Genomic DNA, 22,728 nt, shown 5'->3' with positions numbered 1-22,728 from the left:
ATATGCAGAAGCACAGGGCAGCTCTCCCAAGGTCACAAACAGCAAGAACCTTCAAAGGCCCTCATCATCTCTCAGACATGCAGATACGCGAGAGCACAACTTGATGAGACTAGTACCTCATTACGTTATAATGTGATGATGCCATCAGTAATGCCATGTTAGAAGGTGATATGACAATTCGGAACACTGACTAGGAGTCTTCAGAGCAGCACATCATTATAGACTGTGACACTGGCAGGCAATCTTTTCAAAATTACAATGCAATTGGTTATAAAACATGTTCAAGACACAGACATTTACCCAACCTCATCAGGACAGATGCAAAAAAGCTGCAGGAGACCTCAGCAGTTTCATAGGGATTACATTCAGTGCTCCCAAACTCTGTAATGCAGAGTAAGGATAGTGCTGCTATGCTATTTTTTTTTCTCCTTCAGTTAATCATGTCATAAATGTTATGAGTTAAAACTGTAAATGATCTGGGTTACTGTGCTCAAATTCAAGTTCATTAGCTCTGAAAGAAGTACAGAATGAAAAGAACAAGGATGAGGGGGGTGGGGAGGGAAGATTAACTCCTCTAGCAAACCAATAACTCTGACTTGCTAAGAAAAATATTCCTATAAGAACTGCATTTAATTTGTAATTCAGCATAGAAGGAAATAAAATCCCCATGTCAAAAAATATTACTGATATCTTGGGAAAAATAAAAACATTTTTGCAGAAGGAAAATAGTTCTCTTTCTGTGTAATTTCCAGTAAAAAAAAATAATTAAAAACTGTCTAATTTCCAGTAAAAAAGCTTACTGCCTTCTCTCAGGTGGTAATCGTCTCTACAGAGCTCATAACAACCTACAACGTATGTGTGTTTACAGAGCTCGTAAGTGCAGCAGCCATTCACTTTAATGGTTTTACATTCTTCTCTTAGTTCTCTGCTCCCAGTAGATGGCTGGAAAACTATAAATCCTAGTTTCAGTGTGCACCCCTCCTACTTTTTAAAGAGGGTATGTTTCATGAGATATCCTGCTTGCTTTGTGCATACTGACACCAATTCCTAACAAGGAAAATTTGGGCTGAACGTACTGAGGGATGATATCAAGTGGACAATCAGAAACATCAATTAATGCAAAGCCTCATTTAATGCAACGGTATTATTACCTACAGGACTTGTTATTCCTGATTGTTTTATGATGCTACTGTTGTACACTGCGTGTGCCTGATTCTGCTACATGGGATTTGAGGTAAGATAATAGCTGACTGATTTTTAAATGTCAACTGATTTTCTGAAGCAAACGCTGTCCAGATGAGAACAATGAACAAATGCTATCCAGAAATTTCTTCCAGCAGGGACAGCTCAGGGCTCTGCATCATTTACTTTTATTTAACATTAGGCGTTTAAAACAAAATGTATGAGAAAGAAGCTATTGGGAAGACACCAAGTCAATGATAGTGTTGAAGGCAGTGGCTGCAGTGTTCCGCCATTATCAGCCCCTGTTCAACATCTTCACCCTAAACAATCAGCACACAAAGGAGAACAGCAAGAGGCTGATTTAATGCCTATCAAAGCCAATGGAAATTGTGGAGAAGGAGATAACGAAAGACCAGTGGAAAGATCTCTACTGTATAATGTTGAGCTATTCAAGCATGCTTTAAGCACTGGAGAGCCGTGGCAGCAATCTCCAGTTCAGTTCAGACAAACTTATTCTACTTTTGCCAGAGATTTTACGGAGTGATCTAAGCACCCCTGCTTGGATATTGCTGTCCTTATCTCCTTCTCACAGCAACAACAGCAGGAACAGCTGAGTGCTGCTGTACCCTTCTGGGGACAAAGGCCCTGCATTGCACGTCTGGGAACTGTCTGGGGCATCCAAGTAAGAACAATTACTAGGGAATAATTCAAAGGACTCTTGGACTGAATCTTCAAGGGCAAATGGGCAAACGGTGCTGTTAAGTGTTGATCAGGGGAACAGCAAAGACCAAAAGGTTTTCTTCCCTCTCCCATATGCACAGAGTCACAAATACCCCTAATTTCTTGCAGTAATTTATCTTATTATAGCTCTTTAGAATGACAAATTAACTGCTCTGGTAAAAAATGTTGTCTCACCTACGCCCTGAACTAACAAAAAAAGAGAGAAAACAGTGTGATATTACAATGTAGCTCCAGCGAAAATCTGTAAAACTGTAGACATCCTCCATCAAATTCCTGAAGCCTGCCAGGAATGCTTCGAAGTGCAGAGTTGTATTGTGTAATATGAATGTATTTATTTATTTCATAGTAATAAGAGTATGATTCAAATCAAAAACAAAACTGAGAGATGATTTTAGGAAGTATCTACAAAGGTAATTCGAAAAACATTCTGCCTCAAGGACTAAGAACTAAGAAAGCTGAAAAAACCACCTTGGGTATTGTAGACTTCATCAACCTCCTCCATTTCAAACGGGTGTAAAAAATGAATGCCATTTGAGAACACTGAATTTATAACCCATAACAGTATAATCTATCATAGAACAGAATGTTATTGCATTTTCCAGTATAATTATTAAACTGAAGCCGGAAATATATTGAGATATCTGAACAAAGTGGAGTCACTAACTGTTCTTATCAGTACAATGTATTTAAAAAATTACATTTCTTAATCAGAAAATGATTGTGGCTTGTCTAACATGTCATTTCTAATGTGACCACAAGATTTAGAGCCCTTCACCTTGTGCTGATACCAAGACTTTTTCTTAGGACTATTTTTTTCTTTTCTTTTAGAAGGATATTATTGAGAGGAGAGGCACAGACTCAAGAGCAAACAGCAGGGAGGTCAGTCTCAAAAAAATGGGGAAGTAACATGAAAAACATAAGAAAAGTTGCCCATTTCCTAAATCAATTTTAAATTATCATAGTATCATTTAAAGGATTTGAGGTTCCTTTTCTAATTGCATAACTGAGAGCAAGTAAGTTTTTAATGTATTTCTTACTGAACTAAATAGCAAGTACTTCTACAGCTCCAGGAGTTGGACTTAATGATCCTCTGAGTTCTTTCCAGCTCAGGGTTTTCTGTGATTCTACATTTTGTAAAGGAAGTTTAAGCCAGAGACTATACAGTACCTGTTAAACCTGCCTAAGCCATTAATTGGTCTCTGTACCAATTAACTCTTTGTTGACATACATTAACTAATCATGAAAACTTTTAAAATCCTTGAGATTTGAAAATATGAATTACACTAAAAAATAATCTAAAGTGTCAAGAAATGGTGGAGGTTCTACAGAATGTGTCTGTCTCACTGTCTGAACCATCGTGATACACGTCAGAGAACCATGTAAAGCCCTGAAATTATCTTCCACTTCCTTAACGTGAAAATGTATGAGCAAAGCAGGATATAATTCACATTGAAAATGAAATATTTGTTTTAAACTCCTGAAGAACACAAAGGTGTTTTCATTACTTCACCGAATATGACAGCTATAACCTTTCAAAAGGTGTGAATTTGGGGGTAGGAGAGAAAATGCCACCTACTTGCACAAATATTCATCTCTTTCTTGAATTTCTGGTGATTCTTTCAGTCACATACTTCTTCATCAGCAAGGAGGACAGTTGTTCTATAACCTCTCAAATTTAAGAGTCAATTACTGCCACAGCACAGCAATGTAAAAGGGCTTTATCATACACCTGTCCAGATGCTAAATGAATCTTCCCTCTCAAAAGTCTCCCTGGTATCACAGCATCCCTTTCAGTCTCTTCTGGCCATCATAGATCACTGGTAAACCACAGCAACTTCCAAGGACCCCGTTAACAGAGAAAGTGTGCCAGTACCTCTCACTTGGACACCTCCAGTTTATCAGCGTCAGTAATTCCTTGTGGTTCTCCCCCAATGAACACAATAGTCTGGTTATAATCACAGAAAGGCTCTGGGAATGTGAATTATCGCTTTTCTCTCCTCATGAGGAACAAGCTCCAAAATAGCTGTGGCATTTTCCCGTAATAGCCTCACATTTCACTTATATTCAATTTGTTACCTGCTGTCTCTCTCAGATTCCTTTCTGCATTGCTGCTCTCCATCCTGCTCTCCTGTATTTTATTTCTGCTTGTTATTCTTCTCTGCCCCTTGAGAGGAATACCTTGCATTTATCCACCTTCAATCACAAACCCCTGGACTTCATCCAACCTTCCCAACTCCCCAGATCTTTCCAAGCACCCTCCCTCTTCCCATCCCATGCCAATAACGTGTCTTGTGTTTGCTTTTCCAGTTCAAAACCTGTTTGTTTTTTTTTTTTGTTGTTGTTCAGATCAGCTTCTGGGTGGTTAATTTACCTGATCAGAAGGGAGAATGGGGCAGACAAGGATTGAGTGTCCAGTGGCAGCCATCTGGCTGAAAATCAGATTCACTCCTTATAGATTTTGCCTTTCTTCTGGACATCTTTGCTTTCTGGTTACCAGTGCCCATAGAGAGCAGATCTGCAGAAGGGTCTGAGGGCAGCAGGGCCACAGGAAGCACAAGGCTGCTCCAGTTCTTTGCATTCTCCAACACCCTTATTAAGATGGAAAGATCAAAAAGAAAATATAGGTTTCAATGGAAATGTGTGTCTGATCCTGTATTCTCTCTTATATAGCTTAAAAGTAATCTATGATTCCCTCATTACCCATCAGTTTCAGGAACCACTGTAACACTGATAAGCACCGCAGGTGGCAAAGACAGAAATAAATGTGTTCAGATATTGCATTTATTAATCACTGTCCTCGATGTTAATGATGTTAATGAGTCCCTTCCCATAGAGTTATTGACCGTCAGCCTCACTTCCAAGTGTGATACAGTCACAGAAACCACAACCCAGGAACAGAGTCCTCGAGGATATTGGTAACATTTTTAAACAACATGAAAATAAAATAGAAAACAGAACATTTTTAGTTTGTTTTACTGGCATCGCAGGGACAGTTCAATAAAGGCTCTAGTAGAAATTAACACTCTGTTCTGTGCACAAACACTTCTTTCTTTCTTTGAATATTTACATTTCTGTTTTATAGATGCAGAAAGATTCTTCCACCCTCCATTATTCTCTCTCAGCAGTGGGAGTGATCATTAACACTGGACAAAGAAACTAGAAAATCCCATCCATGCTGGCGAGAGCATTTTCTGTTCACACCGAAAAGCATCAGGGATACGCCTTCGGAGGACACGTGCATAGGACCAAACAACAACCACACAGGAGAGGAAAAGCAGTCTTTGCCTTGGGAATACAGGTGAGAGACTCAAACTGAGTGTGTGCCTAAAACAATCGTCAGTAAAATGTTAGCTCCTTACTTTACAAAGTTTGTAAAATACTTTGATATGTTGATATGCACTTCTCTACAGTTCTCAAAAACTAAGTAGTTCTCAGCAAAGAATAAACTCTTGGATTTGATACCCATTTTTTTCATTGAAAACAGTGGCATTTGTAGAAACTTTTAATGGCAGAGATGATCTTCAATGGAGGATGTGGTCAGAAGCAAACAGCCACTTAAATGTGATTACTGTTATCCCGATGCTATGTGGAACCACCCCTCAAAAAAATAGGAGACTGTCGTTAAACAGCCAAACCTGTAAACACTCAAAGCCTACATTTGTTATGAACTTAAACAGAAAGCATAACTTCTCTCTAAAAGTTTCCACTGAAATCAGGAGGACTGACTTAAAGAGAAGTAACTCCCTGTCTGTGGTTGCAGACGTTTGTATTTCTTCCTCTGCCTTGCTTTGTTTCCTTCTAAAGATTCTTCCCACAAAGAGAAAGACGAAGAAAGACGTCTCCACAGATTGATTAATAACGTTGCTAAGCACATCTGGCAACATTTTTTATCCTTTGTAAAAGACAGCTGCCCTTTGCAAAGAAATAGTCTGTTCTTTTCTTCATTTCTTTTTCTTCTTCTCTTTTTTTTTTTTTTTTTTTTTTTCCTTTTTCCATGCTGCTGTCCCCTGAAAGAGAGTACTTTGTCTTAATGGCAGTGATTGCCTGGCATGGAAGGACCTGTGGGAAGACAGAACACTGAAGGTGGCTGGCAGACAGAGAGAGGCAGAGAAAAAGCCTTACTACCTTTAAAGAGCCTGAAAAAGGCTTCCTGCTATGACAACAGTTGGTGATAAAAGGACTGCTAAAGAGCCACCTTCTCCTGAAATAAGACATAAGTTCCACTGCTGTTGCAGAGCTTTGTAGAAGCATCAGTCCTAGGACATACACAGTACCACTGCAACGATGGGTACTGAAACAGGCGAGAGCTGGCAACATTGCTGAAACCTCCTGCAAACTAAAAGGACAGAGGGATCCTGCATAACTTCCAACAGGTTTTAAGAGTTCCTTCTCAGATCTGGAGCTCTGCACTGATCATACTGATTGCATGAAGTGTCCCCTCACCTTCATGAGCATCTGCACCAAAACTGCTGTAAGTGAAATTAAAGATGCACAACACAAGAGTGTAGAGCAATGGGCAGGATTGCATCAGCAGGTTTGGAGCAGCCAGAAACCTCATAAATAGAACACAAGAAACTTGCCACTTGCAGGAGTTTAAAATCCATTCTTCCTTAGCCCAAGGAGAGCTTTGAACATAAATGTGTTCATTCAAGATCCAACAAAATGCATGGCACAGAGTAAACAGTGAAAGAGATTGCATTAGTACCCCGTGTGGGCTCTTATAGCACACCAGCACATGCAGGGCAGCATGGGCTGCTGGCACATTGCTGGGGACCACGCTGCATTGCTGCTGCCAATGGGCTTTGGGGTGATTTCCAGTGTGAACTCATTAAAATCACTGGAGCTGGCACAAGTTAGAAGCTAATTTCTAAAGACAGGCCGATGTACATGTGGCATGTGACTTATTTGAATGTGTCAGGGTCTGAACCATCATTGACTCTACTGAAGCTTCCTTTCAGGGAGTGATAGATGTAGCAAACAGCTCATTTCCTGCTTTTAGTCACCCTTACACATCATGCTGCTTGTGCTTCAAGAAATGAAGAGGAGGCTAAAACACCTCTTATTAATCTCCCACCTTTCACAAGTGATTTAATGTTTTACAAGCAAGGGCAGTGATAGCTGATAACACACAGGAACATGGAAGCAGATTTTCCCACTGCGTTAACACAATATCCTTTCTACAACAGTCAGTAATAAAACATGCTAAAGAATAATGTCTCGATCCTTTCCTTATCATAGGTTAACATCTGCTGTCACTGTTTAGGAGATACCATTTGGTGTTCAGAGTGATCTCCTTGCTGAGCACAGCTGGCACACAGGCCCAGGGGCTGCAGTGCTCCCTCACTTTCCTCCAAAACAGCCCCATTCTGCTGAATTTCAGTGCATGCCAGAGATCGTACATGTACCATAGTTTGCTCCCATTCTTGCTGCTGCTTTCCAGGCTGCTGGGAGACCATGCAGGGATATCATTGATCATCATAAAGGAACCAAATATATGATTTGCTTGTCTTAATAACACCAGTTACCTGCCATCAGTGGGGCCAGAGGAGATACGGCTCAGAATCTGTAGGCTTCTGGATAGAACTGCTAACTGGTGGACCATCAGACGTGATGAGAATTACCCAAATAAAAGGCAAGATCAAGCCTCCTTTACAGTAGTGCCTATGGAGAGAAGCACCGTGACAGAGCAGTAAATGGTAAAATTGACCCATGGCTAGGAAAGAAAAAAGTTAATGCTATGCTCTTGATGGATCTCAAGAAGAAAATATTACCTTTTCAGATAGCAATAGCGACTCAGTGAACAAAGAGAAACAGTTAAAAAACTACATGTTGAAGAGAAATAACAGAACCAAGACAAGATCAATATAAACCATCTTGTACTTTCAGCAACTTCTTCCTTCTTTCCAGGGTCTTGACAAGATCCACACTCCTGCTTTAGCACTACGAGCCTGAAATTGCCATCTAAACTGTTTCCAGGCAAACCTGCAAATGCTATAGGACATGACAGGAAATGATGCATTGACTTTATCTAGCTCATTGGTATTTATGGTCTGGTCTTTTGGAGCGGAGATGATTTCAGCGACTTTTTTAAAGGCAAGAACTGTAGGATTTGGTAATCTTGCTACTGAACAATATGAAGTGGCAAGCACTGGAGTCATTCCAGAAGAATCAGCATTTCCCCCCTTTTTTTAGTGAAGATTTGAAGAACAAACAAAAGCAACAAAAAACCCAACACACTTCAGAACAAACAGCTGTTCCAGCTCTGCGGATTTCTTGCACTGCAGTACCTATAGTAATTCATCAACACCCAAAACGTGCTCTGGGGTTATTTTTTGCCTCCTTTTACATAAAAGAGTACCGTAAATTAGGAATTCTGGTAGTGAGCTGTATTATTACCTGCACTGTACCTGTAGATCCTAGCCAAGATCTATCACGTTAGGCACTGTGATACCTAGATATGTGATATGGTTTAGACTGTCCTTGATTTCCTACAGTCTATACCACCCACATCAAATACTGCAGGAAACTGTGAACTCAAATTTCCATGGTCCAGCTCTCATATACCTGCCTCACTGCTTTTCTGAACCTAAAGTAAGCTCTTCCCCTAACATAATCAGCTAGCTTGAGACTAATCTTGTTGAAACATTATGTTCTTCCTCTTACTCTCGAATGCCCTTTTTTTCTAAAACATGTTGGAGAAAAGTGATGTACAATTACTGTGTGGAGAGGTGAATATGCAGTGTTTCTCCAAAGAAATAATAAAACACACTCCTCCTTTCTCTACTACTGATTTTGGCCAGGTTTCAAGAAGGCAGTAATTTGTGAAAAAACAAAGTTCAGGACCTTTCTGAAAGTCCTCTTCAGTTAGATCTGTCGGCTATAAAGACAAGGAATGAGCAGCCTCTACATGCCCGAGCACTCTGTCCGATTTGCCATTTCTTTTTCACAAAGATTGTGAACTGTACACATAATTTCACATCTCCTTCAGATGTCAGCAGGCAGTTATAGGGTATATTGAATATATGGGAGAGCACTATGGCTAGAGCATCATTCTATCCACCATTGCTGTACATTTTGTATTCCTTGATTTTATTTTTTTGCGATACTTACAGAGAACTAAGTATAAAACAAAGCAAGGCAAAACAAAACCATTTATCCTCCTAGAGTTTAGGACAGTCTTATAGGGAAATTCTTTATCAGACCTTCCATGGAGGTAACTCGCAATCAATATGAAACACGAAAAGGGAAAAGTGTTTTGGGTGAATGCATCACTTTGGTTGAAGGAAAATTCTACCTCACATTCATGTCATTGTGCTAACATTCTGCAATCTCATAAATGCAGCCAAGTATCTTGTGATCTCATTTCCAATCATGTCTATTTGTCTTAAATACCCTTATCTCTTCTGAAGGATGTGTCATTGTGCTAATAAGCAATTTTAGCATTTACTCAGTAACCATTATAAAGACTGGGAGGATGTAGGAGACAGAAGTAGACTTGCTCACAGTTGTATTAACATAGAAGTGATTTGTCACTGTGTTTTTCATTCCAGCATATTGACACGGTACCACAAATTGTAAACTTAATAGAATGTACATGCCAATATTCTGGTTATAAAGTTTAGCATATGGGAAATTAATACTATTATCAACATTGATTTAATAATTTCATATAGTGATTCAGCATGACAGGAAATATTCAGTCAACAGAACGAAAAAGCACAAGGAAGAATAAAACCCGTAGAAGCCCATTAAGGGCTTTTCATCTCAAGCAGAGCATTCAAGGACATTTGTGCCTCTGATAGATGTAATCTAATGGAATCTTAGCCAGGTTTAGGATAAAAGAAGAGGAAAAAAAGGTAGGAAATAATTTGAAATACCAGGAGTTATAGGTCTCAGTATAGAATCATAGAATGATTCAGAACTTCTAGACATAATCTGCTCCACACTCTCACTCAAACAGGTTATTCATGGTCACATCCAGTAACATTTTGAGAATCCACAAGGGCAGAGATCCATCAGCTTTTGCAGGAACCTGCTCTATCACTAACGCCACCACCATAGTGGTGGTTTTAACCACTGGTTTTAACCACCATTTAGTTGCCTGTTCATCCCATTGAATTGCTGGGTTCAGAATGGAGAGCACAATTCTGGGTCTGCTTTAAAATTGAAACAGACATAGTTGAAAGTAGTTCTAAATTCCATTGTTAGAGTGAAGAAGTTTAGACTAAGAAACACAACAGCTAGGCAAACAATCATGTATTTTCACACGCAGCAGGAAAAAAAAAGCAAACTATACTACTGCAAGTACTTTAAATAGATATGGATACACACATACACACAAAAAGTAGCCAAATGCTCTTCTTTGAAAATGGACTCGCTCTCACTGGCTAAACTTTTAAAACTCAGTACAAAAACCTGGTTTCCAGTAAGAGCATATATCTTTCCTGCATCTGATTAGCTGTTACTGTTATTTATAGCTCTGTGCATGTGATAGAAACATAGAGAAGACAACATGAATCTTTCTGTCTCTGTTGACAGGCCAACTAATCCATTACTAAGTCTCCTCCATTCTTGTTCCACTTACCTGTAAACCAATAGTGTCAGTGCTGAATTATTTTTGATATGGAAACTATTGATGAATTGCAAAGGTTAAAATTAAAGTGTGATTTATGTTGTGATCAGCAGCATGGTGTTAGAGCACCTACTGATCTGTGCAAAATTATAACCATAAATACACTTGCGTCTTTGTTTTAGAACCTTTGCCAAGCAGCTCTGCTTTTTTTCTTTCCTTCTCTCTGCCTTTTCTTCCCTCCTCTGATTCTTCAGTAAAAGAAATGCAAATAATTTGCTGATAACGATCACGAGGGCCCTGATTTTGATGACTTTCTGAACAATAGGATGTTACTTTAGAGACTCATCTGAAACACTACCTGAAAACATCGTATGCTATAACATATATTCTCACTTGACAGAGTTTATAAAATTCTTAGTATAATTCACTGCAGTTCAGTAACATTGGACATCTCTAATAATGTGAAAAATGCTTAGCAGTTGAAAGAATTATCACCTCAATCTAGAATAATACACATCCCTATCTACAAGCCTTAGCCTCTCTCATTCACATCTAACAGGCCTTCAGCCAACACATTCAACAAAAGAGAATGGCCCATTTGCCACATACAATATCATTACTTCCTTAGCATTCCTAAAATAGTTTTCAGTTCCTCAGAAAAACATTGCAAACCCTCTCAATAATTCACATTTTTTGCATCCTCCCCCACTTCGAGTATAAAACCAATAACAGAAGTTCAAAAATATAACAAGAGAATCCTGCGGATCTGACCCTTCAGCCTGAAGGAATAAAGGTCAGTCAAACCCTCCTGCCTCAGCAGGGCTCCCACTCATGTTGCATATCAGAGGCAATATTATAATATGCTTTTCTCAGAGCATATCAGCCAATTCCTCGGTGACATAGTGTTAGAGACCTGTGTGACTTCAGTGTGCAGACTACACCTGTTGGAAAAAGTCAAAGAAAAGCAAACCAGCAATTTCCTGGAAAAGAAGTCCAACCTGCCTTCCGAAGCATGTGCTACCTAAATCTTGAGCCAACAGCATAGAATAAAACATACTGAGTAAAATAATAAATGCAAAACTGGTACTGCTTATAACCCGGATGACAAAGGTGTCCAAAAGTCTCATAAGGAGCTCCTAGCACAATGAGAATAATCCAGTCCTAGGCTGTATAATTCCAAAGTCTCTCTACTAAAGAATCCTTTTAATAGACCAATGTTTGAGATGCTGAAAGTCAGGATTTCCTGTAGTGAAAAGCACAGCAAGTGATGGGCATGGTGCCAAGCGTGGCTCTGAGGAGCAGGGAGAAAAGTTCTGAAGCCATAGCTAAAATCTGAAAGAAATATATCTCCCGATATACATATGCTTTCATCTTACTGAAACATATATTTGACTTTCCAGGAGTAATTTAGTGCTTAGTTAATAGAGACACAATCTCAACTGGAGAGCTACCCAAAGGGATAGATTTGTTAGCATGATACTGTTTTAATTGACTACACAGAGATTCTGTACTCCTGTAGAAAAGGTAGAAATTATGATGAATGCAAATTAAACAAGCATTTAGTTCTCTATTTGTAGTTAAGAGGAAAAGATTGTCAAATCTGTAAACCCTTTTTTGTATAGATTAAGAAATTATTATTTGATATACTGTTCCATCTGGCCCATTCATTTCTGATAGAGAAAAAACAACTTCCCTTGAAAAATGCTGCGTGGTCATCCCTTGTGGTTCAGTGGCCATTTTGATCCACTCTTCTTAAGTTGTCTGACTAAACGGATGGGATGGGATGGATTGTTATACAAATACACCAGTTGCCTGACATTAGCCCTGCTGAGAAGACCAAGCGAGAGTCCTATTATAGGACAAGTTATGAAGTGAGAGACTGGCCAAGTAATGTGGAAATTGCAAATCCCAATTCTGGGACCATTATCAACTCACTGTCACCTGCAGTGCTTCACCAGAGCTGGTAGTTCAGAGGGACACTCAGACTTTTATTTTTGTCCGAGATAAATGTAGGGATCAGGATGCCTTCAGTACTTCAAAGACTGGAAAAAACAGCAGATCTACAAAAGCAGTGATGAGAATTTCCCATTAGCAAATGCTCCTGTATGACCCCAAGAATGCATAAATCCAGATCTCCGCTACACATGCGTACTGAAGCAATACAGAAGCATTGTTTTTCTACTGTCTACTAAGAAGCTTGTAAGAATATTTGTAAGTATATGTATATTGTTTATATCTTTCTGACTAGAAATACCAACATCAAACTTAAATGACTGCAATTCTAAAGGAGCCTAATACCGTTTATTCAAACATACAGTGGCATAAACTGAAGGAGAGCATATATACAGAGCAGAAATTACCACTTGGCTATTTTGAAGATCCATAAATCCACAAAGCAAATCATTAAAATCCACTGACAAACATCTGAAGAGGAAAAAACTATAGTGTAATTACAGGGAAAAATATATCTGCACAAAATGGTTGAAAGCACATCAAAGTGGTTAAATGCCAAGGTTCTTCACAGTGAAACAGCCGTGCTCCTTAGCAGCAGTGGACTTTTTCCCGTGTCATTGCAGATCAGAATGACAAAAATGTTTCCATGATACTAAGACCAAGCAGTACCTTATTCTGGTAAGCCTGCTTGCTGGATTAAGTTCAAGAATATTTGACAAAGGATGGTGGTATGTCTACTTTCACGTGTGTTGAATGCCCCATCTCGTTTCAGAAGAATGCTTGTGGAATAACCCAGTGCTTGTGGAAAATTGCTCAAGCAGAGGATTTTCACGTCTCTTCTCTGAGGAGTGCCAGTATTTCCCAAGAGCACACTCCAACAGTTGTCAGTGAACATCTCTGAGACTCCCACTTACATTAATGAAACTGCACAGCATGAACTAAAAGCTTGTTTAGTCCTATTCCTCATTTCTTCCAAGAGACTGAACACATTGTGTTCGTTTTGGAGCAGTGTTTCATTCTGGGGATTCACTGGAGACATGATTAATAATTATTATTCTATCCATGTTAAAGAGAATATCCTAGGTGAAAAGGAAGATTATGTGCACTTCTCAAAAGTTCTCTCTTAATAAATTTAGTTTGATTTAGAAATTGATTTCAATTCACGGTAAATTTAGCAAGCTGCAATATTTTTTATTATTATTTTTTACTTTCATTACAAGAGTTGTGAAAAGTACCGCTGAAATAAAGTTGTGTGGAAGGTAATGATTAACAAATATTTACTTGCTGTTGAAAATCCTGACCAATAGAGGCGACCTCTGTCCTCTTTTGCTACAAAAGAAGGATGCTGGTCACCAAAATGAACAATCACTGCATTATTAGATTGCCATTTCTCTTCTAGATAGTGCAGATTTGTGAGAAGGATGTTATACACGGGACAAGAGATGTCTCAGTCATCCCAGTCTATGGGCAGGGGGAGTCCAATTTAATACTTTTTTCTACTTCTGTCATCACAGATATTTCTCTACCAGAAGAGAGGTTGGAAGTAGGAAAAAGCAAAATTCATGGCTAAAATTTCCTTAGGGTTTGCAATAGATTCATAAACCTAAGCTCTGTAGATAAGGTAGAATAAGAAGTATACTATTATTTTCCTAATAGAGTAAAAATATATATATTCAGAATATATACATATTCTGTACAAAGAAGGAATTAATGAAGATTTCATTCCTTGCATAGATTATTTTGTTCTTGATATGAAACATCCCAACAGTGTCAGTTCATCTTTTCAAAGCAAACGCACAGTGCATCAAAAATGGCTGACATTTACAGTGACTATAAATGAGTGAAACACTTCATGTTTTCTTCATCAAATAATATCTCCTGAATTACAGAAGTGTCCATAGTGTAATTGTAATATCATTTAAAGTAACTTCTTAATATGGAAGACTAAGGCAAAATTTAAAAAGTGAATAATGGTGGGGTTTTTTCTAAGTTGCTTCTTTAACTGCATTGATCAGCAATTCATCATTTTCTTTAAAACTCAATATTAACAAAATTGTAATGGATCAGTTTTACTCTGAAATCAATTCCATACTCATAGCCATGCCCCATTATGAGGTAACGGCAACGCTAATTTTATTCTGCCAAATGTAAATGGACTGATTTATCACATCAGTCTACTGCTCCTTCAATTTGTCTCCAAAATAACAAGAGGCAAAACAGAAAGCATAGTGCAACGACTTACCATTTTTGCATTTTTGTTTTAAATAGTACTGAGAGAAGACAATCAGTCCACATGATCTGTAACAAATCATTTTAAGAGGCAAAAATACCTCAATATTTATTGTAAGTCACTATGGTCTCCTTGATTTCAGCCTTCTTCATAGCTTGAGACTGATTTTTTTTTTATGTCAAGTAAGAATCTAGCCCTCAATTTTTCATTTTGTGAAGTGATTTAGTAATTATAATGCAAAAAACATAATAAAATAATGGAATAACTATAATGGGAAAGAAAACATTCCTGGTTAAAAATTAACTTGCCAGAGTTATTTCTATTTTATTTATTTAATTGGTCTATGGGGAAAGGATGCCACGTTTTTGGAATTCTTTAAGACTTATTCAAAGATAACCCATAAGACAGCCCAAGATTTCTGAACAAATCTTGGGAGTTCAGAGAGATTCTCATCACCATCCTCTAATTCAAACTTCTGTAGACCAAACATTATTCTTATCAGTCTCAATAAACTTGATGACACAGGTTTAACCAGTTGGAACTAAGTTAGCAAACCCAGAGCATCAACAAAACAAAGTCTGGTTGAATCAGAGATGTCTGCCAAACCAAGGGAAAAAACAAAAACAAAACACTATTGCCAGAGAGGGCAGTCACATAACTGATTTAAATGGTTTGCAGCCAGCTAGAACTGTTGCATAGAGAAGGTCTTGCCGTGCTGAACCAGTTTGCACTCAACTATTTCTAAAACCTGCCAGTTATAAATCCTTTATGGAGCACAGATTCCCACCACTTGAAATATCAGGAAAACTCCTTTCCAGTCATTTGGCTGTGAGCTGTTCCAGACGTTGCCACCAACCACCTGCTCCAAATTCAGTTCTAGAACTGCAGTTCTTCCTGTTTAGAAGGCACTTCGTTTGCCTCAGGTTTCAGCAATTGCTAATTGCTGTTGTGAATAAGCTTTCACAGGCCATTTTCATCTGCTGTAAATCTGTCTCTTACCCCTACTTGATTGCATATCTAATTTAGTGTGAACAGAAGAAGCTAATAATATTACATCTGCTAAAGTAGCTGAGACGCATGAGAAAGGGCAGCCACTAATGTTTTGTATTATTTAGCTTTTTAAGGCTTTTGACTGCTGACGTTATGCAAAGCAGTCATTTTAGTCATTGCTTTGGTAGCTGCTAAATTTTCACAAGGACACGCTGCTTGGCCCGGAGCATCTCTAAACAATAAAAAAATAAAAATAAAAGTATTTGGCTTATAATTACATAAGATGCACTGTAAGCTAACCTCAACTGAGAATACACATTGCACTTAAACAAGACCCCAGATTCTTGGCAGAAGCCCCAGGGATCCATGTGGTGCTATGAAAAGCAAGCACAAGGACAATTATAAAAGCACTGGAAGAACTACTGGTTCAGTTGTAATGTTGGCTGCATGCAACTGTAAAACACTCTTTGCTACCTGGAGTAAACTCTGCCCTTCACACATTGCCAACTCAGTGAGGTAAGTTCTGTACCTCATGCTTCTTTCACCTTTTTTTTTTTTTCACCCAAATATATCTTTTTAACAGGATGTATACCAGGTCTACTGAAAAATCAAAACAGCTTGGAGAAAGCCTGTATTTCACATCTTTGAGCCCCAACTAAACACACAGGACTGCAAGCACTGAGAAGTTCTTCCTAGAAATCTTTTTGAAGCAGAGTGTTCAGCAAAGTGACGTTTGTTTTAACTATGGAGCATTGTTTGTGGAATCCGAAAATAAAGCATAAAGCAAAGAAATATAGGATAGCTTAAAAATGCACAAGACAGGATAGCAAGAAGAAACAAATAAAAATATGAGGAAAAAAAAAACAAACAGAATTGCTAATAAAAAGAAAAACAGAAGTAAATCTGGATGGGTTCTGTGTCTGCGCTCCATTCATTTTCATAGAGTGCCAGGGCATTAGTAAGGAAATGGAAAGAGCTGATGTGACCAGTCAGTGGGTGCACTGTCTGCTCTGTAGGTCAGACATGTCCTGAAGCTCTCCTTGCAGCCTGCTCCTTGCTCCTTCCCTCCTCATATACTGGAGTTCTCTTCAAAGGGGACCTTAGTGGAGGCGTTAAGAGCTAGGAAACCTTTGCACTATCTGCCTTTGCTCACTGCTTGTGCATCATTCCTGTGATGGAGAGCCACTTTACTCTTGAAAGCACTGAATCTGTTATTATATGCCGGTGATATTTGAAACACGGTGGTAGGAGACAACCCGGTGAGATTTACAGAAAGCAAACGAGAAAATTTCCTGTGAAGCTGCCTGTTTTATAATGTCGCCAGAACTTACATTTCATCAGCTACTCTATAGTGATTGTCTAAATGATCTTTTCTGTCTCCATTGTGCCCTGCAGGTCAAAACTTGCCTTGCAGGGGTAATTCTTTTCTTGGCACAGAGGGGAGCATGGCTGGTGCACTCAGGTACTTCATGCCCCAACTCACTTATTTGTGAGTGCTGACTTTAGGAGTGACACTAAGTGCAAAACCATCTGTCTTATAATTGAACATAATGAATTCAAATGTACCGAGGTATTTCATACAAAAGCCATGGTGTTCTCCATGATTAAAGAGCTCATTTATTTCCATATTCATTTGTTTTGACCTTATTTGAAAAGAATTTCATTTAAAAAAGAGGAGGCAAATTCTGTTAATTATACAGCGCTCTGGGAAGTTGAATGGAAATATCAAGCTGAAGACTAGTTCCCTCTCTGGTTTGTTTGCTAGCACACATACCAGCAGTCTCAAATTCTGCTATAAATCACTTAATAGCATATATCGCATTTGCGTGTCAAATTTACTGCTGGCTAGTGGACTGAACTTAAGCTTCTTCATAAAGTCTAGAGGCTTTCCATTGGCTTTGGTGGGCATGGAGCAGGCCTGTACCACTCATTCCCAAGCTGACTGTAAAAAAAAAATTGTAAAAAAAATAAAAAAAAATAAAATAAAAATAAAAATTAAGCTAAAGTTAGCAAACCATTTTCAAAGATTATGTTTCAGTCTAGTGACCATGACTAGATTATAGAAGAGATTTCCAGTTGGTCAGCTTATTTGCTTCTAACAACAGTGAAGAAAAGAAAAAGTCAGAATGAATATATGACTGATTAACTGAAGAAGTTTTGCAACTGAAGCAAAAAACACATCAGGAATACTGTTTTTTGTTTGCTTGTTTTTTGCCAAAACCATCATGTTTGAGGTTACTGAAACTACTCCTTACAGTGCCTTCAGGTGATCTTTTGAAGCATTAATGTTAGTTTTCTATATTTCTGATCATGAAGTTCTTCCAAAGCTGTAACGTAACATCCTAAAACAGCAGCCCCTACAAACTGGAAGAGGTATTTCTATAGAGGTTGGAGCACATCACTTACAAATCCTGGATCAGTGTGCCATAATCTTCCAAGAACGTCAGCCAGGACAGCATTGGTAACCACGAAAGAGCTGGGAAAAAAAAAAAAGAAAGAAAGAAAGAAAGAAAAGAAAAGGAGAGAGAAAGAAAGGGAGAGAAGAGACTCTGATTGAAGATATTTTTCTCTCCAGTCTCTGAAGATGCCAGCTATGGAAGAAAATATCCCAAATAAGCCCTGCAAGCTGTGGCTATTGCCTAGGAAGCCTATCACAATGCTGTAGATTAATATTTTAAACCTAATCTGGCAGAGAGATTCACATGTAGCAGCAGTGTACAGTGGCCGGGCACTTGTGTTCCTGCATCAGTAGCACTCAGAGGACACATGACTATGTGACATGAAAGGCACAAATCTGTGCAGTGTGGTACAGATTATGTGGCTGCCAAGAGGAAAGCTACGATGACAGCCCTGCAGAGATCTGCTGGGCTGCCAGCTACACCTGAGCTGCGGGGTCCTAAGGCATTCCCACAGACCTCTGAGTGATAACTCATGTCAGAATAAGCCCAGGAGCTCATTTCTGGGAAAGAAAACCAAAAAAACACTGAGCTCTAAGACCACAAAGTGCATCCTAGAATTCAAATGCTCTGCAGGCCAGACACAGTCTCTGGCATTACAGGATTGAGAGTGAGCGCATCTCTCCCTAGCATTAAAAGGAGCCCATAGGCAAGTAATGCTGTTTGAACCAGCCAGTGAAAATTGGTCTGCACTACAAGTCTGTGGGAAATACAGGCTCTGTATGGATGCCAGCACTCTAGTCTGAGGTATACATATATTTTCTCTTCCTTTCCTCTCTGGAATTCACCAATATTCAGTGGAATTCAGTTCTTCAATGGAAAAACACCCTAAGTGTCAGACTGCATGCATTTCCCTGCTCCAGCAAATATTTATCCATTTCCTACCGCTTCAAATGTAGCACCGTTCCTAGAAGGCATTAATTACTCATTAGAGCCCATTGCTACTACACTAAGTAGAAATGACTGCATTAATATAACCCCTGCTTAAATATTTACCATCACTAAGCTTTGATCCTCAGAGGTTGTGGATCACCAGCGATCTGTCCACTTCTCTGGGCAGATGCTCAGTTGGATTAATACCCACAGGCTAACATCACCTAAGTACAAGTTTAATGCATTTTGAATGGTTCCCTTGAAAGTATAGCTACAACTACAAAGTGGCTTTAAACTAACTTATCTTCTTAGAAGAAAGCAGGAAGAATGCACCATTTTCCTTCTTGCCTATTTAGTCAGATATTTTTCTGACATACATCTGAATTTCCAATCAATCAATCAGCTGCATGCAGGCAGTTATACAATTAGATAGATGCATTTTACTTAAGACTTTGCTGACTTGAAGCCCACTTTCTGGATTGCAGTAGGAACACAGTGAGATCTGCTTACACAATTTGGAAAAAAATTAATGGCATCTGTTTCCCAATTCATCTGAAAAGCTTGAGGACCCATGGGGAAAAGTCTGTGAAATATTATGTTACCTTTCCAGGGCTCAACTGCTGTAATTCACCCGTAGCTATTAATTCACTGCGAATGGAGTAGCAACCAGGCACACACTATTTGTATTTAATCCACAAGCTCCTGAACGTGGATATGTCCCAGCAAATCAAACGTAAGTGTAAAGTATGTAATATGTAATGTATGTAATATGTAAACTTTGAAAGCTAAAGAAAACCATCAACTGACGCACGTTATCAGGCAAAATAACTAAAACAGGCACTGTTCTTCCAGATGAACAGGGATGAGTGTTCTGCATTGAATTTAAAGGGTCTAGCAGCTCTGCAAAGTCTGTTAATGAGACTGAAGGCTTATCCAAGGGGATACTGAAATAATATAGAGCAGCAGCCTACGGATTACATTATTTATTTCATTTGTTACTTTGTTTACCAGCACTGAAAGCTGCCACATGGCAAGTTGGCCATGAAGAAATCAAGACTGATTAATGGTGAAAATGAAAGGAAGCAATCTAATCTCATTAACAAGAAGGTAGGTAAACTGAATTCCTCGTGTTTGAACAAACAGCCTTGAGAATCCAAGATCCTGACTAGTGCTGTATAACATCACCAGACCATATAGCGCCAGGAAATTAAGGAAGGTTTTGCTAATCAGCTGATACTGTGCATGACAATGAATTTTTCACTGATGAACTTCATGTATGCATGAGTACCTCTTTCTCTTGAAATCTCTAAAAGTTACAAATGTTAAATCCAAACCCAATTTCATTTGGTGATTTCACAGCAGTAAAGACTTTTTCTCAGGCTGTCTCTCTTGTCGTTTTCCAGCTGAAGTTATCTCAGGTTGCACATTATAACTGAAATGAAGTATCTCTGGATTCAGAATAATAATTATTACTCTGATTATAAAGTATCAATTTGGGAAATCTGGAATAGACTCTTTTAAAAGGAATACATTAACATGTTAAGTGCCATAATTTCAACAGGAATGACTGAGAGAGATTTGCTAGTGAATACTCAAAATCAAACGACTAAAATCCTCCTGTGGGCAGAGTGCATGTTTAATGCAGGTCTTGAAATCAAATACAAAAAAATATTAAATATTGTCTATACCCCAGATTATTGTTTTTATACACCAAGAAGGCAGCACAATTTTCCCTGCTGTTTTTTGTTTGCCTTATCAGTGCTCAGAAAATGCCTACTGCATCAGATCCAAAGAATGATCTAGAATGTTAATACATATGGAGCATAAGCACCAAAAGGCTCCAACATCACGCTGGCGTTCCTTTTGTTCACTATGAGAAAGAAAAACAGATACCATGAGGACTTTATTATCAAAATTTAAATGCATTGAGACTTTCATTAGAAAACACAGTCACGATTTCTAAAAGTTAGGCTTAGGTGCTTTGGAAACTCTACAATTCCAGCTTTCAAGTCGTAGATGCCTTTGAATACGCCGCTGGGGACAACCTATATGATTAGACCATCCATACTTTTCAAACTCCTGACCGGTCTGTCTGCTGTAATTGGGGGCTTCACAGAGAGGCTTGTCTTTTACTATGAATCAGCAGAGAGCTTGTTAATAATGAATGACTTATAAGACATAACGCTTCTGCTCAATAATGTTAATTTGACGGATCCATGAACAGCTTCTTAAGTACTGCCATTATTTATTCTCAAAGGAGAGGTGAGTTCAAACAGACCAGCTGCAGATTGTCTCTGCCATGCATGTTTCTTCCAGAGCAGAATGCAGCAGTTTGGCATAACTCACATCAGCAGGACAGATTTACCAATGGCATGGAACTGACTTATACCCATAGATGCCATGAGTGCTTTGACGTGATTAACTAACAAATTCAGAATTTAATATAAAGGCGGCCTAAAGGAAAGAATTATTTTTGCAATATAAGGAGTAGATTGTAGCATTCAAAGGTACAATTGCTTTGAATAATAATGCTTCATAAAATAGTACTGGGCCTAGAGTGAGACTTTTCTCGTTACCTTTGACACATGAAGGGGCTGAAAATGAATCAATTAATTCAGAAAGTATTTTCACAGAAAATATTATTCTATATGTTTCTCTGACAGTCAACTAATCATGAAGTCAGGGCGAAGCGGCACTTAAACATGGAAAATATTGTGCAGGAAAGATGCAGATGCCATGGTAAGAGCTGTTTTGGCCAGTGCCTGCATCCTTTCAGGTTGCAGCAGGCTGAACAAAAATTCCATACCAAGTGACCTGTCACCTTCTAATTATAGACTACTTGGCCTCATGGAAATCAGCACAAAAGAAAATACTTTCCCTTCCTGTGAATTTCTCTTTTTCCTCCTTAGCAGAAATCCCACCAGCTAGCTATTAAGCTCCAGTTGCGACCACTGCCCTACCTAAGCTTTCTGTCAAGACTGAATGAGAGCTTGTGTAGTGCTAAGCTTCTTTTTCTGTTTTTCTTCTTTTTTTTTTTTTCCCCTTTAAACAACATTCATGTGCAATTCAATACAACTCAGTGGTCTTTCCATTTCTAGTATCCTTTTAAAAACCACATATTTCTATACACATTTATTTCTAAGAAACAGTGTGCTAATTCCAGACAATAAGTGATGCAGAAAGTGAACATCTTAAATGAATCTGTACTGAAGGTGTTCTCCAGCACAGAGTAAACCAGGCTGACTGGTTTACTAGCTCCACACTTACTGGCTTTTAAAGGCTTCCTTTTGGTTTGTGGGAGACTAAAATTCTGAAAACACTCAATTATAAAAGCTGTCACTGTGAGAATAGGGTTGCAAAAAATCTGCCCTGCTAAACTATAAAAAGCATGGGACAAATGTCTTTATTCCAAATTAGTATCCATTAAATTCTGATCTAAGTGATTGTGAGCACATGACTTCATCCCATTCCTCTGTACAGCAGAATTCACCCAAAATCCCAGCTGAAAACTTTGGATTTTGAATCTGGTACAAGCTCAGAAATATCTGTTTGAACAAAACAGACAGAATTGGCCCAAGGTCTTTTCTGTTATTTCTGAAGAAAATTCTGCCATGAACAGCACTAAAATTCCTTCCAAACAGTTTGCAAAAATTCACCTTTAGAATAACGTTTTCAACAGTGAATATGCTCTGATCACAGCTTAATACCTAACAGCTGCTCAAATTATACTT

At 38.6% G+C, this 22,728-nt stretch overlaps 1 long non-coding RNA gene across 7 annotated transcripts in view; it reads right to left on the bottom strand.

The window, feature by feature from the left end:
• Positions 1-4,686: 4,686 nt before the first annotated feature.
• The window catches only part of LOC107054112, a 101,916-nt gene continuing 83,874 nt past the window's right edge, over positions 4,687-22,728 (bottom strand). For 6 of the 7 annotated variants that reach the window (XR_006930961.1, XR_005862471.1, XR_005862469.1 and 3 more), the window contains one exon: positions 4,687-20,867. This is a non-coding gene — a long non-coding RNA (uncharacterized LOC107054112). The remainder of the gene's footprint in view (positions 20,868-22,728) is intronic. The other variant, XR_005862470.1, reaches the window with a different exon arrangement.

The sequence above is a fragment of the Gallus gallus genome, chromosome 9 (genome assembly GCF_016699485.2).
Source record: "Gallus gallus isolate bGalGal1 chromosome 9, bGalGal1.mat.broiler.GRCg7b, whole genome shotgun sequence".
NCBI classification, from domain to species: Eukaryota; Metazoa; Chordata; class Aves; order Galliformes; family Phasianidae; genus Gallus; species Gallus gallus.
The sequence above is the reverse complement of the archived record's forward strand: the minus strand, read 5'-3'. Positions and strand labels throughout refer to the sequence as shown.